Source organism: Schistocerca nitens, chromosome 1 (assembly GCF_023898315.1).
Source record: "Schistocerca nitens isolate TAMUIC-IGC-003100 chromosome 1, iqSchNite1.1, whole genome shotgun sequence".
In the NCBI taxonomy this organism is placed as follows: Eukaryota; Metazoa; Arthropoda; class Insecta; order Orthoptera; family Acrididae; genus Schistocerca; species Schistocerca nitens.
This window is the reverse complement of record NC_064614.1, coordinates 825,227,104-825,244,920: the sequence shown is the minus strand read 5'-3', so window position 1 is coordinate 825,244,920 and position 17,817 is coordinate 825,227,104. Positions and strand designations below refer to the sequence as shown.

The 17,817-nt window shown below is 39.8% G+C and overlaps 1 protein-coding gene and 3 non-coding genes across 5 annotated transcripts in view; 1 reads left to right on the top strand and 3 right to left on the bottom strand.

Moving 5' to 3' along the window:
- The window catches only part of LOC126262717 (probable cytochrome P450 304a1), a 202,098-nt gene extending 187,820 nt beyond the window's left edge, over nt 1–14,278 (top strand). For both annotated transcript variants that reach the window (XR_007546756.1, XM_049959512.1), the window contains exon 10: nt 13,898–14,278. The gene's annotated coding sequence lies outside the window, so the exon portion shown is untranslated. The remainder of the gene's footprint in view (nt 1–13,897) is intronic.
- Nucleotides 12,490–12,563, bottom strand: Trnas-cga (transfer RNA serine (anticodon CGA)). The gene has a single exon. It is a non-coding gene; the product is annotated as a tRNA-Ser (tRNA).
- On the bottom strand, nt 12,840–12,913 carry Trnas-cga (transfer RNA serine (anticodon CGA)). Its single transcript has one exon. It is a non-coding gene; the product is annotated as a tRNA-Ser (tRNA).
- Nucleotides 13,142–13,215, bottom strand: Trnas-cga (transfer RNA serine (anticodon CGA)). The gene has a single exon. It is a non-coding gene; the product is annotated as a tRNA-Ser (tRNA).
- Nucleotides 14,279–17,817: the final 3,539 nt, after the last annotated feature.

Here is a 17,817-nt window from a genome sequence, read left to right as displayed (position 1 = left end):
TGCAGTTTGGCAGGTACACTGGTGTGAGTTTTTGTGTTAGTTTGAGTGGGCAATATGAAAAAACAGGCAGGGAGTGGGAGGGAAGATTGTGGAAGGGTGGCTGATGGCTCAGAGGGAGGCAGCAGATGTGCAAGATTGGAATGTGGGAGGGATAGGCAGTAGATGCCTGGGATAGAAATCCAACACATGGTACTGGAACTGGTGACTTTGTGCAGCGTGTGATGATGATGCTGATGACATTGTGGGGGAGTGGACTGGATGTGGATGACAGAACAGAGGGAGGGGAAACTGTGTGGGAGACGTTTTGTATATTGAGGCCAGGAGGATTCTGGGAACAAAAGATATGTTGCAAGGATAACTCCCATCTACATTGTTTTGAACTGAAGGGTGCAATTTTCTTTGTGTCCAAGTCAGTGTCACTGCATAATATTTGCATCCCGAAAGCAAAGCTACTTAATTAAACTGTTATGTGCTCAATATGCATATTATATTTAAATTCTTATCTACACAGAGTGTTTCAGAATTCCCATTACAGACTTCTAGGGGCTGTAGAGGGGACGTAGTAGATAAAACTTCATAATGAACCCATATCCGAAAATGTACCAGTCAGATACAATATAAGTTGGAAGATTGTATCAGTTTTACTTGATATGTGTTCCATGTTAAAATTTTATCTATTAACTTCACTTCACAACCTGTAGAAGCCTGTGATAGCAATTGTTATACACCATGTACTTAGTCCTAAACATTTAATAGATTCTGCTTATGCTCTTTCCATATTTTATGGCTTATTTTTATTTCATGGCATTTTGACTCTTGGTGCCAAATGTGTTTTTGAGTAGTTCAGATTTTATCTATTAACTGGGACTATATTTCTAAGCTATCAAGCGTATTAATGATGTAGTCCTGGATTTTTTCGACTTCACAATTTGAGTTATACAACAGTATCATCTGAAAGCAGGACTGATGGAATGTTGAAATGTATCTGTATGTAGGCAAAATTCCTTTACTGAAGTAGTTAATCCCAATAATTGCTATTTGTGAACTTACATGTTATGTAAGACATGATACAGGTGATCATACAGCAGTTATTATTTCATTTAATATGAGTTGTAACTAACAGAAGCATTTCTTTTGGGTTAATCAACTGCATTGCATATGTATAAGATATCTACACGCATACCCCACAAGCCACCACATGGTGCATGGTGGAGAATATCTTGTACCACTGTTAGTCATTTCCCTTTCTGTTCCACTCGCAAATAGGGTGAGGGAAAAGTGACTGTTTATATGCCTCCACATGAGCCCTAATTTCTGATACCTTATCTTAATGGTCCTTATGCAAAATGTATGTTGCCAGCAGTAGGATCATTCCACAGTCAGAATAGAATTCTATACCCCACAAGCCACCATATGGTGCATGGTGCAGAATATCTTGTACCACTGTTAGTCATTTCCCTTTCTGTTCCACTCGCAAATAGGGTGAGGGAAAAGTGACTGTTTATATGCCTCCACATGAGCCCTAATTTCTGATACCTTATCTTAATGGTCCTTATGCAAAATGTATGTTGCCAGCAGTAGGATCATTCCACAGTCAGAATAGAATTCTATACCCCACAAGCCACCATATGGTGCATGGTGGAGAATATCCTGTACCACTGTTAGTCATTTCCCTTTCTGTTCCACTCGCAAATAGGGTGAGGGAAAAGTGAGTGTTTATATGCCTCCACATGAGCCCTAATTTCTGATACCTTATCTTAATGGTCCTTATGCAAAATGTATGTTGCCAGCAGTAGGATCATTCCACAGTCAGAATAGAATTCTATACCCCACAAGCCACCATATGGTGCATGGTGCAGAATATCTTGTACCACTGTTAGTCATTTCCCTTTCTGTTCCACTCGCAAATAGGGTGAGGGAAAAGTGACTGTTTATATGCCTCCACATGAGCCCTAATTTCTGATACCTTATCTTAATGGTCCTTATGCAAAATGTATGTTGCCAGCAGTAGGATCATTCCTCAGTCAGCTTCAAATTCCAGTTTTCTAAATTTTCTCAGTAGCGTTCCTCAAAAAGAACATCGCCTTTCTTCCAGGGATTCCCTTTTGAGTTCCTGAAGCATCTCTGTAATACTTGGATGTTGATTAAATGCGGTGGTAATAAATCTAGTAGCCCATCTGTGAATTGGTTGTGGAGACCCCAAACAATTGAGCAGTATTCAAGAATGTGTCACACTAGTCTTCCACACATGGTCTCCTTTACAGATGAACGACACTTTTCTAAAATTATCCCCATAAACCAAAGTTGACGATTCACCTTCCATATTACAATTTTCAGAAATCCATTTTCAGAAATCCAGCCCTTCTATAGCTGCCAAAGCAGGTGATGTGATTGTGACGTGATTGTGAAGGGTAGACTTGAAGGGTTTTGGTTTGGGGAATGCCTGCAGAGTGTTTCCATCCAATACGTGGAGTGCCAAGAGTGAATTACAGAGGAGGTGGTTGTTATGGTATGAAGGTGTTTTTTATGGTTGGAGTGTGATAACCATATTGAACTTGAGAAAATGTTAAATGCAGAAGGTTTTACCACATTTTACAGCATTGTTTATTGTGTACAACAGAGGAGCAGGTTGGAGATGATGATCATATCAGCACGACTTTACTCCATACACCAGCATCCAAGGCTTCTGCCATCTCTAGTTTCAGCTCTTGATTAAGAATGGGGATTGCAGTTCCTCCACATAGTGTAATGTTGAAAAATAATCCTTAGTTAACTATGTCAATAACAAGTTATTCAAGTGTTAACTCCCCCTTCCCCAGCATAATGTGAACAGATTGCATTTGCAGGCACAATTTCACAGATAGTGTGTTTCATTAGAAGATTCTGTTTTTTTTTTTTTTTTTTTCTTTTCTTTTTTTTTTTTTTTTCCCGCCTGGTGTCATTGCAAACAGTAATTATGGCAAGACAGTTTCTAATGATTATTTAGTTGTTTAAGAATGAATCATTATCCCATGTACTTGTATTCATAATAAAGTTATTCATTTGAACCAAGGATTTCCACTGTTTTTCACACACAGTACCAAAAGATCACAATTACCACTTTACATTCTATCTTGTCATTAACTATACTATTAACTGCTCTCCAGAATCGTATACTTCATTGTGTATTCATTGCCATATGATTCAATGAACATAATTGATGTTTTAAAACAATTATTTCCTAAGCATAAAATCAACATATTCCTCACATAATACGTCATAAGCTCCCGTAATACTCTGCAGTCATCATCATCATCATCATCTTGATAAAAACAGTGTCACAACCACCTTCCACATAACAGCAACATCATGAACACAGTGCATCATTGTTAATGTAATAAAAACCTCACCACAGAGAAACCCAGAAGACAGGAGGCCAGGAGGCTAAAACAGAAAAGAAGAAATTGCCTCTCAGCTGTTGACAAGGTCAATATATAGTTTAGTTTATATGTTTCTATGTCTCTGACTGCTACAGGTTATCAGTGTACTGCTTGCACACTTTTACTTGGCCCATGAATGGAGGATGCTGAGAGCAAAAGCTTGCGATCAGCTCATAGCACGTTGGCTGCTCAGACAAGCCCCACCTCCTTTCCCCCAAAGCAGCCAGATTATAGTGTACAAATTAAACAAACATGTAATAGATTCATATGTCATGTAGTTTATAGTGAGTCACTAGAAGGATCAGACACAGCCTCTTTGCTCTTTTTTGTAAATAATATTAACAATCACTACAAACAACAGTGCACACAGATCAACACTACATTCACAACAGCTACTTATTGTTAGGGGGAACAATACTGTCATATAGCTACAGTTGACACTGCACATAACCATTCCATAGTGGGACAAAGTTAGCGAATCTCCATGAATCACAGAGGGGCCAACTAAGAGTGTGTGTTCAGTACTGTAGTTAGATTCTATTATACACAGTCATACCACCAGTAAATGCAGATGCAGTATAGCAAATCAGCATCATCAGTCTTGTAATATTTACAAGATTCTTAACTTAACAAAGATTTACTTTCCATAAAACTTTCCTTAATTTCCAATACTTCAAACTTAATGAATAATACTTTAAAGTATGAGTGGAATGGATTAAACAAAGATTTTCAGTATACAGTATTTCCATTAAAGTAGATGGCATGTTTGTCTCATCATAAGAATAAGTAATCAATGCCTGAAGTAGAAACAGTAAATTTGACCCACCTTGTCTGTCCATAATTTCAAGTTCTTTGTTTTGAACAAAACTTCAGTGTTTCACTTGCAACTAGTTTCTTGCAAAACTATGTAGTAATACATAACATCTTACATTTAAATTTGGTGTCTTAATTATAGAAAAAAAATAATCACTTTTTCTTTTGATGAGGACAATGAGACAAGAAGTTTAATACTCTGTAAAAATAGTGTAAATAAAGGTAGATCTGGTACTGCAATCTGTTTGAAGAAGGAAAAATTGTGGTAACGTCCTATGGGACCAAACTGCTGATGTTATCAGTCCCTATTGAAGAAGGAAAAAGAGGATAGTATAGGAACTGGTTAAAAGGATAAGCCATTCCACAGTCTTCAGCCCAGTTGGAAAGGCAACTTGTTCTTGGTGGAATGATCAATGCCATTCTGCAATCAGGTCCAGGTGGGTTGCTCTGCACAGGTTCAAATGCTACCCAACTGGAGAGAACCTTGGAGCCTTTTGGGAAGCAAGGGCAATGTGTTACTGACTTATTACGGAGCACGAGAAGGGAGCGTAGCAACAGTTCCTGACAACCCTACACCATTCCACTAAAAGTACAGTTATATCGAAGGCCATCAGGAGGATTTCTGAAAGAGGTGTCAAGTGCACAGTGGCTGCTGTAAAGGTGATCAGAAGTCTATAGACCACTCTGCAAGACATTGCCCAGACCATGGTGACCTATTCTGCAATAGCTACCACCACTATCAGCCAGAATTGAGATTTCCAGAGCTGAAACTTCTGTTCCATCACTAATGAAGAATACAACTGCCCCTTCTCCATGAGGGAGCTGGATTCTGCCCTAGCTGCACCTCGTGACACATCACCTGGTCACCATAGGGTCACTTATAGTACATTACGGCACCTCACAGGGTGTAGCAAATAAATCCTCCTTAGTCTTTTTAACCACATTTGGGCATCTGTCACCTTCCTGACTTATGGTGAGAGGCCATTTTAATTCCATTCTTAAAACCTGGGAAGGACTGAGCATACCCAAGTAGTTATAATATTGTTGCCCTCTCTAGTGGTGTGGGAAAGACCGTGAAGCAGATGGGCAAATAGCGCCTTCTCTGGATCTTAGAATCAAGACAGCTCCTTAGATGCATTTAGTGTGGCTTCAGGAGGTATCACATCACCTTTGATAACCTAGCTCTTCTAGAAACAGATGTAAACTAGGCTTTCCTGCACTGGTGTCATCTCCTGGCTATACTTTTTGACATCAAGAATGCCTACAGTACCTTTTTTGGTAGAATATTATCCTTGGGCAGCTCCATGAATGGGGTTTTTGAGGAATTCTGTCCATCTTCATACCATCCTTCGCCTCGCCCTGCTATTTTAGACATTGAGTCAGCGATGTCCTCTCTGACTGCTTTGAGCAGGAGAATAGTGTCCCTCTAGGTAATGTCTTAAGTGTCGCTGTCTTGACTGTAGCTATTAATAATATCATGTCCATTGTTAAATATCCTGTCCAGTGCCCTTTTTTGCTTCCTCTTCATGCCTTGCAACAATTTCTCACATGTAAGTGACTCTTCAACAGTTGGAGGAGAAGTTTTAAATTGTCAACCAAGAAGTCTGTGTGTGTCCTTTTAAAGATTCCCATTCAGTTTTAAACTTTCCTGAGTTGAATATGGGGGATACTGTTCTTAATTTTAAGACACCATGAGGTTCCTGGGCCTCACTTTTAACCTGAAACTTTCAAGGTTGCCACACCTTATTGACCTGAAACGTCTGTCCCTGAGAACACTCAGTATTTTAAATCCTTCTAGCCACAAGTTGTGACAACAGCAGCTTTACAGCTTCAGGGAAAGTGGTGGCAATTATGAAGTAATGTGGCTCATTCAACAAATTTAAACGCTTTAGCTCTGTTATCAACTTTGAATACGGAACACATTACAATTGGAATTTCTCTTAAGTTGCACAGAGAAAAGCTGGCAAAATGACAACTACATTTCTAGCTGGACCTACTCCCCTGTTAACAGCCAGTATGCAGCTGGATTTGTATGTTATTTTATCTTAAACAGCATGCAAACCATGACAATCATGCCTTTTCATGGGTCAGACAAACCTGTGACCATTCACTCATCCACACACTGTTTCCTGTCAGTCCCATCTGGAAGGAGAGCCTTCAGGAATAAGGAATGAGTTAACAGGCAGAAACAACCACTGCTGGTTACTTCTCTAAAGTACACTAACTACTTCTACTTAATAGTGGATGGTAAATGATGCCACAAAGTCAGTGTTGTCTGAATGGGAAAGGGTTGCAGTATATTCCTAGATACCTCATTAAACACTGGTTCTTGAACTGTAACTTGGCTTTTGGTGAATCATAAGTGGTTATATTCAAATGCCTGCCAGTTCAAGTTTTTCAGGTTTTCTTTGATGCCTTTTCATGGGTCAGACAAACCTGTGACCATTCATTCATCCACATACTGTTTCCTGTCAGTCCCATCTGGAAGGAGAGCCTTCAGGAATATGGAATGAGTTAACAGGTAGAAAAAACCACTGCTGGCTACTACTCTAAAGTACAGTAACAACAAATTATGACTAATTCTAATGTACTGAATCTGATTATTATGGGATTACATCTAAATTACTTTATATACATGTATGTTAGGAGAAAAATAGCTACTTTGTAAAAAGCCACTCCTCCTCCTTCTATACTACTCAGCTGTTATTATCTAATACTTCAAACAAGCAATATTGATTCACACAGAACAGTATTAGCTCTCTGTATATTGGCAAATTCATGGTCTACCCAGTACAAATATTAAAGTTCTGCAGAGTTACATTCATGAGTCCAGGTACTCTGGTCAGTGTTATTTGATACAAATTCTACACACTTTAGCATATTATATGGTGAGTTGCAGTAATGTTTTGTAAGCAGTCTTATGTGTAGGTAGATTATATTTCCCTTGTATACTACCAATGAGCTTGAAGTATGCCTCCTGCTTAATAATGAAGCTTATATGATCTTTCCACTTCATATCTCAAAAAATTTTGCCAACCAGCTACACTGAAACACCAAAGAAACTGGTATAGGCATGCATATTCAAATACGGAGTTATGTAAAGAGGCAGAATATGTTGCTGCCGTCAGCAATGCCTATGTAAGACAACAAGTGTCTGATGCAGTTGTTAGATTGGTTACTGCTGCTACAATGACAGGTTATCCAGATTTAAGTGAATTTGAACGTGGTGTTATAGTTGGTGCATGAGCAATGCAACACAGCATCTCTGAGGTAGTGAATAAGTGGGGATTTTCCCATATGACTATTTAATGAGTGTACTGTGAATAACATGAATCTGGTAAAACATCAAATGAAACTTCCTGGCAGATTAAAACTGTGTTCATATCAGCGCACACTCCACTGCAGAGTGAAAATCTCATTCTGAAAACATCAAATCTCCAACAGCACTGCAGCCACAAAAAGATCCTGCAAGAACAGGACCAACAACGACAAAAGACAATCATTCAATGTGACAGAAGTGCAACCCTTCTGCAAATTGCTGCAGATATCAATGCTGGGCCATCAACAAGTGTCAGCATGCAAACCATTCAATGAAACATCGTATATGGGCTTTTGGGGTCGAGGGCCCACTCCTTTTCCCTTGCTGACTGCATGATACAAAGCATTATGTCTCGCATGAGCCGGTCAACACTGACATTGTACTGTTGATGACTGGAAACATGTTGCCTGGTCAAATGAGTCTCATTTCAAATTGTATTGAGTGGATGGACGTGTTCAGGTATGGAGACAACCTCATGAATCGATGGACTCTGAATGTCAGCAGGGGACTATTAAAGCTGGTGGAGGCTCTGTAATAGTGTGTGGCGTGTGCAGTTGGAGTGATATGGAACCCCTGATATGTCTAGATATGACTCTGCCAGGTGACACATATGTAAGACAACAAGTGTCTGATGCAGTTGTTAGATTGGTTACTGCTGCTACAATGACAGGTTATCCAGATTTGTATCGTGCAGTCAGCAAGGGAAAAGGAGTGGGCCCTCGACCCCAAAAGACCATATACGATGTTGCATTGAATGGTTTGCATGCTGACACTTGTTGATGGCCCAGCATTGATATCTGCAGCAATTTGCAGAAGGGTTGCACTTCTGTCACATTGAATGATTGTCTTTTGTCGTTGTTGGTCCTGTTCTTGCAGGATCTTTTTGTGGCTGCAGTGCTGTTGGAGATTTGATGTTTTCAGAATGAGATTTTCACTCCGCAGTGGAGTGTGCGCTGATATGAACACAGTTTTAATCTGCCAGGAAGTTTCATTTGATGTTTTACCAGATTCATGTTATTCACAGTACACTCATTAAATAGTCATATGGGAAAATCCCCACTTATTCACTACCTCAGAGATGCTGTGTTGCATTGCTCACGCACCAACTATAACACCACGTTCAAATTCACTTAAATCTGGATAACCTGTCATTGTAGCAGCAGTAACCAATCTAACAACTGCTGACGGCAGCAACATATTCTGCCTCTTTACATAACTCCGTATTTGAATATGCATGCCTATACCAGTTTCTTTGGTGTTTCAGTGTAGCTGGTTGGCAAAATTTTTTGAGATATGAAGTGGAAAGATCATATAAGCTTCATTATTAAGCAGGAGGCATACTTCAAGCTCATTGGTAGTATACAAGGGAAATATAATCTACCTACACATAAGACTGCTTACAAAACATTACTGCAACTCACCATATAATATGCTAAAGTGTGTAGAATTTGTATCAAATAACACTGACCAGAGTACCTGGACTCATGAATCCTGTCTGATCACCTGCATCCATTCATATCCATTGTGCATTCCGATGGACTTGCGAAATTTCAGCAGGACAATGCAACACCCCACACGTCCAGAATTGCTACAGAGTGGCTCCAGGAACACTCTTCTGGGTTTAAACACTTCCGCTTATCACCAAACTCCCTGTACATGAACATTTTTGAGAATATCTGGGATGCCTGCAACATGTTCAGTAGTGATCTCCACCCCCTCGTACTCTTATGGATTTATGGAGAGCCCTGGAGGATTCATGGTATCAGTTCCCTCCAGCCCTACTTCAGACATTAATTGAGTCCATGCGATGTCATGTTGCAGCACTTCTGCATGCTCGCGGGTGCCCTACATGATGTTTGGTAGGTGTATCAGTGTATTCGTGTGAATTGACTGATTTCATCTGTGACTTAAATTGATATTGTATTCATAGAATGCTATGTTGACATATTTGCATTTCTGTTCACTTAAAGCAAATTGTGACTCTTTGCACCATTTTGAAATATTTCAAGATCTGGTTGAATATTTAGCAGTTATTTTGAGACAGTACTTCATCGTATTTTTAACTATTTATCTGTGAAAGGTGTTAGGCTGCTATTAATACAGTCTGCCAGGTCAAGCACATCCCTTTAGAGTGCCAAACATGTTCCCTTTAGCATCTCTCTACCTACAGCCCTATGTATTGTGTTACATCTATTGTGCAGTAGTCACTGATTTCTAGAAGTTTCTTCTCTCATCATGAACTGTTCTGCTACATATGTATTTACCCAGTGCTTGGTAAACTATCCTACAAAACTTGAGCCACAGTTCCTCTACATCCTGCTGCCCAAAACTAAATGTTTCAGATTCCTCCTTGAGATATAGTACTTCTCCCTCTTTATGTAGTTGTTACAGCTATCTCATGGCCATTGACATGAGATTCAATGCGAATATACTCAAAGAAGTGAAGTACACTTGTTTCCAATAGCTCTAATATATGTTTGTCACTAGAGGGCTTCTAAACTATCTTTTCTAAGTGGTTACAGAGTAATCATTTAGCGCTGTTGTACATGATATCTTGACATGTCCATCATTTACAAAGCAGTAATTATCCTGCTCAGTTGTTGTACGATGAAAATCTCTTCCATTGACGATAATTTGACTTGGGAACACATTTACTAGCAAGGTGATAACTTCTCTAAAGTTTTGGTTACATCTGGGTGTGAGTCAGGGGCTTGATAGGACCCAATATTCAGTTTATGCCCACCATTGATATTAAGTCCTGCCCAAAGAATGTCACATGCAGTTTCCATTTATATCTCTGAGTTTGAGAGTCTACTGCATTGAATACATAACCTCCACATCCCATTAACATGTTCTTACTATGTACATTTAAATTACCCCAAAATCCCACTAATATCAATTTTGGATTTTTACCCACTTCCTGTACTTAGTGTTTGTGAGCTATGAGGAGCACTTCAAACTCTGGTGCTTCGTTGCAATTGCTTCAGCAGTTGGTCACTTGGATCTTAGTACTCTCACCTTAGGAGCCTGTCTTTATATCTTACAATAATACTTCATGGTCTCCTACAGCTGTCATTTTCTGGACTGGATGGAGAATTTCCTAATCTAAAAAACCTTATGTGCACCACACTCACAGTCAGCTACCTGCAGCAGCACACTTGGCTACCTTTGTAGCAGCATCTGATGTGTAGTGTACACAAGACCCAACTATGGGAACCCTGTAATTTTCAACTCCTATGACCCAAACCTAAGAAGTCACAGCCTAGCTTGTCACACAACCTTCAAAATCTCTGGTTCAAGCCTTCCATTTGATTCAGAACCTTGGGGGCAAGATCAGTTCTGGGGCAAAGCTGTAGATTGCAAGCTTCATTGGAATCCCATAAGCAAGGTTGCTCTTTTTACTATTTTCTGTCAATCACTGGAATAATCTTAGCATGATCTCAGAGTCCAGATGATGGACATCATTTGTTACAACATGTGCCACATTCCACAGCTGGTTGCACTCTGCCCTTTTGTTGTTAAATTGTTGTAATCTTTGATATGAGACTTGAAGATCAGTTTTGGTAATTAGGATCTGTTTCTACTCATGTGCATCTGTTGTGTTTTAAGTAGGGAGCCTCCATGGTCAGAAAGCCCATTTGTCAAATCATGTAAATTGAGTTCTGCTGTAGAGATAGGTTTCATAAACATGGAATCAACTGAAGTGTTACTCTTGTTTGTAGTTTGACCATGTTGTCAAATATAATGTACTCAGTAGATAAATCAGTTGATTCAACTGCAAAGTTAATATATAAATCATCACACAATATAATTTCTTTGCTTTTGGTCATACAGAGGATCATAATTTGTTCAAATTTGCACTGAAATAGGTACCATCTGTTGCACCTTATGTGATAGTGATGTGATGTGATGTGATGTGATAATGATAAGTTTTGATTGCCTAATCTCAACAAGAGAAAAATGTTTCTAAATATTAAGGCACTTTTTTCTATAGTTCAGAAAACTGAGTAAGTAATATCACACAAGCACTACCTCTTTTGAAAGTTCTGAAATAGTTTTTAATGTGCATTATAGTTTTTAATATGAATTACAGAAAGGTTACTCAGTTTTAAGCCAGTGTTCTATAAATTATACTACATCATGTCATAGATGGGCCCTTAACATGTACATCTTTTGCCTCCTAAAATTCTATGAAGTTCCTCCACTCTTCCTATCACAGAAATATAAAAAACAAAATTAAGGACATACAAATGTAGCTTCAGCTGCAGGAGCCTGACACTTGCATCAGAGCTGAAAATGATGCTACGATATGCTTGTATGATGAGAATATTTTTGAGCTTCAATTGGAGGATACTGACATTTGCATTCCAGCTCAAAAGAATGCTATGATATGGTTGAATGATGAGAATATTTTTGAATAATATCCCAAAAGAACATTATAAACTAACAAGTAACATGTCCACAGGAAGACATCATGGCATTTGAAAGGAGCAAATCCTTTTAGAAAAGTGTGTGTGTGTGTGTGTGTGTGTGTGTGTGTGTGTGACAGTGAGAGAGAGAGAGAGAGAGAGAGAGAGAGAGAGAGAGAGAGAGATGTCATCCTCTTTATTAAACTTCCTGGCAGATTAAAACTGTGTGCGCCGACCGAGACTCGAACTCGGGACCTTTGCCTTTCGCGGGCAGGTGCTCTACCAACTGAGCTACCGAAGCACGACTCACGCCCGGCCCTCACAGCTTTACTTCTGCCAGTATCTCGTCTCCTACCTTCCAAACTTTACAGAAGCTCTCCTGCGAACCATGCAGAACTAGCACTCCTGAAAGAAAGGATATTGCGGAGACATGGCTTAGCCACAGCCTGGGGGATGTTTCCAGAATGAGATTTTCACTCTGCAGCGGAGTGTGCGCTGATATGAAACTTCCTGGCAGATTAAAACTGTGTGCGCCGACCGAGACTCGAACTCGGGACCTTTGCCTTTCGCGGGCAAGTGCTCTACCAGCTGAGCTACCGGAGCACGACTCACGCCCGGCCCTCACAGCTTTACCAACTGAGCTACCGAAGCACGACTCACGCCCGGCCCTCACAGCTTTACTTCTGCCAGTATCTCGTCTCCTACCTTCCAAACTTTACAGAAGCTCTCCTGCGAACCATGCAGAACTAGCACTCCTGAAAGAAAGGATATTGCGGAGACATGGCTTAGCCACAGCCTGGGGGATGTTTCCAGAATGAGATTTTCACTCTGCAGCGGAGTGTGCGCTGATATGAAACTTCCTGGCAGATTAAAACTGTGTGCGCCGACCGAGACTCGAACTCGGGACCTTTGCCTTTCGCGGGCAAGTGCTCTACCAACTGAGCTACCGAAGCACGACTCACGCCCGGCCCTCACAGCTTTACTTCTGCCAGTATCTCGTCTCCTACCTTCCAAACTTTACAGAAGCTCTCCTGCGAACCATGCAGAACTAGCACTCCTGAAAGAAAGGATATTGCGGAGACATGGCTTAGCCACAGCCTGGGGGATGTTTCCAGAATGAGATTTTCACTCTGCAGCGGAGTGTGCGCTGATATGAAACTTCCTGGCAGATTAAAACTGTGTGCGCCGACCGAGACTCGAACTCGGGACCTTTGCCTTTCGCGGGCAAGTGCTCTACCAACTGAGCTACCGAAGCACGACTCACGCCCGGCCCTCACAGCTTTACTTCTGCCAGTATCTCGTCTCCTACCTTCCAAACTTTACAGAAGCTCTCCTGCGAACCATGCAGAACTAGCACTCCTGAAAGAAAGGATATTGCGGAGACATGGCTTAGCCACAGCCTGGGGGATGTTTCCAGAATGAGATTTTCACTCTGCAGCGGAGTGTGCGCTGATATGAAGCACTTGCCCGCGAAAGGCAAAGGTCCCGAGTTCGAGTCTCGGTCGGCGCACACAGTTTTAATCTGCCAGGAAGTTTCATATCAGCGCACACTCCGCTGCAGAGTGAAAATCTCATTCTGGAAACATCCCCCAGGCTGTGGCTAAGCCATGTCTCCGCAATATCCTTTCTTTCAGGAGTGCTAGTTCTGCATGGTTCGCAGGAGAGCTTCTGTAAAGTTTGGAAGGTAGGAGACGAGATACTGGCAGAAGTAAAGCTGTGAGGGCCGGGCGTGAGTCGTGCTTCGGTAGCTCAGTTGGTAGAGCACTTGCCCGCGAAAGGTAAAGGTCCCGAGTTCGAGTCTCGGCCGGCGCACACAGTTTTAATCTGCCAGGAAGTTTCATATCAGCGCACACTCCGCTGCAGAGTGAAAATCTCATTCCGTCATCCTCTTTATTGTTTTCTGTATACTATAAAAAAATTAAATTTTATTTTCTCAGGTAACTGGACTGATTCCTACGGCAATACTCAGGATTTTGAAGAATATGCCAATGCAACAGATCGCACCCATCTATGTGCTTCACATAAAGGATACTAATATTTGGATGAATATGTTTGTGGATGTTCAACACAAAGCTGCAACCTAGGACAATGTTAATATAAAATTAATTCAAAATTTTGCCAGTATGTTCTTGGACACTGCCAGGTTGGCAATTTTTTTATAAATTTATATATCATCATTGGTGATAAAAGTATTTTCACAGGAAAAGTTTCACAGGCCAGCAGATGGCAGTTTCCATCAAAAGAAAATGACTGTCACTTTGGTGGAGAACTATTTTATGTGTTTCTAATAGTCATACATTTGTAATATTTATGAATAAAGAGTGGAAGCACAAAATTTTATGTTCAGTGTAATTGGCATTATGATAATTAACCACATCATTGCTGCTATCAGAGCAAATTGCTTCATAAAAAGTTTGATTTCCTGAATTTTTGATATACCCGTTTTTTGTTTTTTTTTTTATTATTTTTTTAAATCCAGAAGCAGTTTTCTGAATTCAGAGTGAAGTATTTGTGTAGAAATGATACTTACTACATATGGTAATGGATATACTAATGATTATGGAAAACACTGAAGTTATATGGCCACTAATAAGTATTTGTATATTGCACAGTTCCTTCCTTTTGCCATATCAAAGTCACTGCACATTACATTTAGGGATCAACTTGCAAAATTTGTGGTAGCTTATAAAGGACAAACATCTGCTCTTGTTTTCTGTTTATGAGGGATATCAGCAACTGTGACAACTGTTGTGGGTTCTGCCAGCTATCAACCTTTAGGATAATTTATTAATGAGACTGGAGCTAGAAACATATAAGTGATCTTCGTTTCATAAAACCTCAATAAAATGGAGACAAGCTAATGGATAAAATTCTGTGCCACAAATTTAAATAATATATGGTAAAACCTGGCTGCATATATTATGCCACAAGATATCTTTATCAACTAAAATTTAATACACAAGAAATCCTGTACAGACAAAATTTTCCAACTCAAAACTGAAGCAATGTTCACACACACCATACTAACCAGTGTGGCAGGAGCTAACACAGTAGTTAGGAAAGAGAACCACAGGTAATCAGCTGTAATGTGAATTCAGAAAGAGGTTAGATTTGAAAAACTCTATGGTGGTTGTGTACAGACAGGAAATTTTTCTCTCATAAAGTTACCACTTCATGAATACAATAACTAAATTCTGTTTCCTCAAACATGCTGCTTGTTTTTAACAAATTCACTGTGAGAATTTGCCTGTAAAATAACTTATTTGCAGTCCAATATTTGCTAAAGTGTCAATAGCTTTAAGGACCAATAATGAACTTAAAAAAGAGAATTGCATTTTGCTCTTTATTGTGACTGAAAGAACACAAGATCAATTACTGACACATTTTTATTGCACACAATGAAACTACAAGTCCAGTTCACACCCCAGAGTCCATTCCAATTAAAAGTGTCCAGGTAGTCTGGTCAAGTGTAGACAGTCAATAATAGAAGACACCAAAATGCTAGCCCAGAATTTGGAGCATAGATTTAAATTGCAATCGTTGGCATCGATAGCAACCTAGCATAGTGACGTGAGATGAAATGGCTGTAGGAGCTTGCATGCTCATTTCAATAAGGCCACTCATAGTATTTGTGGCTGCATAAGTGTGGTGATAGGGGAAGGCAAGACGTGCTTCCAGGTCACAATGGTTAGCCCTCTATTGGCCATATCGAATTTGGCCTGCTGGCCAGCCAGTGAGTCTTTCCAGCACATTGTGGATAGTGTTGTTGTTGTTTACCTCTTTGGTGTATTGTCCAAGGTAGCTGTAGCCAGACACTGTGTCTTCATTGCTTGGACTGTGTTGCTTCTCATCTGGCAGTGACATGAAGTGGCAGTCACTGCACTCTTTAATATAAATTCCTTAAAAGCTATACATAAGATGTCAGTTTTATACAAATAAAATGATTATCTGCATATGAGTGGCAGTTGCTTCATAAAATCTTGTTGAAAAATCTCATCTTGCGCCTATTTTTGTCCAGAAAGATATCTTTATGATCTACTATGCTCTAAATGATCAGAATTATTGTGTATTTCTTGTAGCATATGCCGCCATTTTTATATTTCATATACACTATTCTCAGTTCCTATGTTCTTGGCTCTAGACTTGAAAAGAAAAATCAAGGAGTATTTAGGCTATTACGAAATGGTTAAATAAAATGAGACAGATACAACAGACTGTGTTTATACACTCATTTAATGAGAACTGTTTGGTGTGTTTTAACTTATCTACAGCAACAAAATCCTTTTCCACTTCCAAATGTAAATGCATGTGAAAGACAACAACTCTCTTTATCTACCTAGTCAAAAGTGCCTGAAACAAAAAAGAATTTTCTGCATTATATTATAACTCACTTATTCTCTTTACACTGCCTGCCTCTGGCAGTGTGGTCAACTTGGCTGACTGACATGCAGGCGACCTGGACCTGATTCTTGGTACTGCCACATTCTTTTCCTTCGTGGAAGGATTGGGATGGTATGCACTCAGCCTCGTGAGCCCAGATGAGGTGCTACTCATCTGATTAGTATTGGTTCAGAGGTCAAGAAACGTGATGATGACTGCGAGAGAGACTTGGTGTCCACATATTCCCCCCTACTGCATTCGATGGCGCCATTGGCTGACGTGGCAGTCAGTAGGGCCTGTTTACCCTGTCTAGAGCCAGAATTCAATATGTTACGTTCCCATATCTTACTCTGAACTCTGATGAGCCAGAACATTATGAACACCAGCTTAATAGAATGTTGGTCCACCTATGGAATGCAATGCAGCCAAGATTCTATACCACATGGATTCAACAAATCCTTTGCAATTTTCCTGGTGTCTATGCAGAAGTAAATAGTTCCAGTAAAGTCTGGGCAGATGGTTTGTGAGCATGAAGCTGGTGACCGATAGTGTCCCAGATGTGTTCCATCATGTTCAGATTTGGTAAATTTGGTGCTCAAGACATCAACAACACTTCACTATTGTGCTGTGCGAGCTGCTGCCACATGATTATGGCCTTGTGACAATGACAGTTATACTACTGAAAGGATCCTATTGCCATTGGAGAAGATATGTATGAGTTGAGTTGACCAATTCCAATTGTGACTCATTGATACTGTAGTCATAGGATACTACATATTCTTGAGGTGCACAATTTTACATTTCTCAACATTAAAGCAAGTTGCCAGTCTTGCAGCACTGTCAAATACTTTCTTGAATCTGACTGAATATTTGTGCAGGTGCATGTTTTTTTAATATAGTACTTCATCATCTACAAAAAGTCTGAGGAAAAATTAATATTGTCTGTGAGGTCTCGTGCTTAAGAAAGAGAGCTGTACTCAATTCAGAGGACACTGTAGTCAAGAGTTGAAACTCCATTACCACCAGAATCGTAAAATTCTCGAGCCTGTTGTTATAAAAGTGAAACTCATGCATATGCTCAAAATATAACTCCATGAATAATGTAAAAACAATTTGGAACATTATTAAACAAGAAACAAACAAAAATAAGATCACAAATGAAACTGAGTCCCCAGAAAATTGCTTTGGTAGAAATGGTGCCACTTCCAAATTACTGGCTACTTAATTCAATGATTACTTCCTCAGTCACAGCAAACATTGCACCCAACAATAAACAACCAAAAATGGGCTATTAAATGAACTTTTGCAAACACTGCATGTACCACCAATAGACGTCAGTTTAGCATTAGGCTACCTTTGCAACAAATCAGTGAGTCGGGGCACATTTTCTGTTACATTTGAAAAAGCTATAGCAACACCTTTCTATAAAGCAAGATGCAAGCAAACCTCTTATAATTATCAACAACCTGTTTCACTT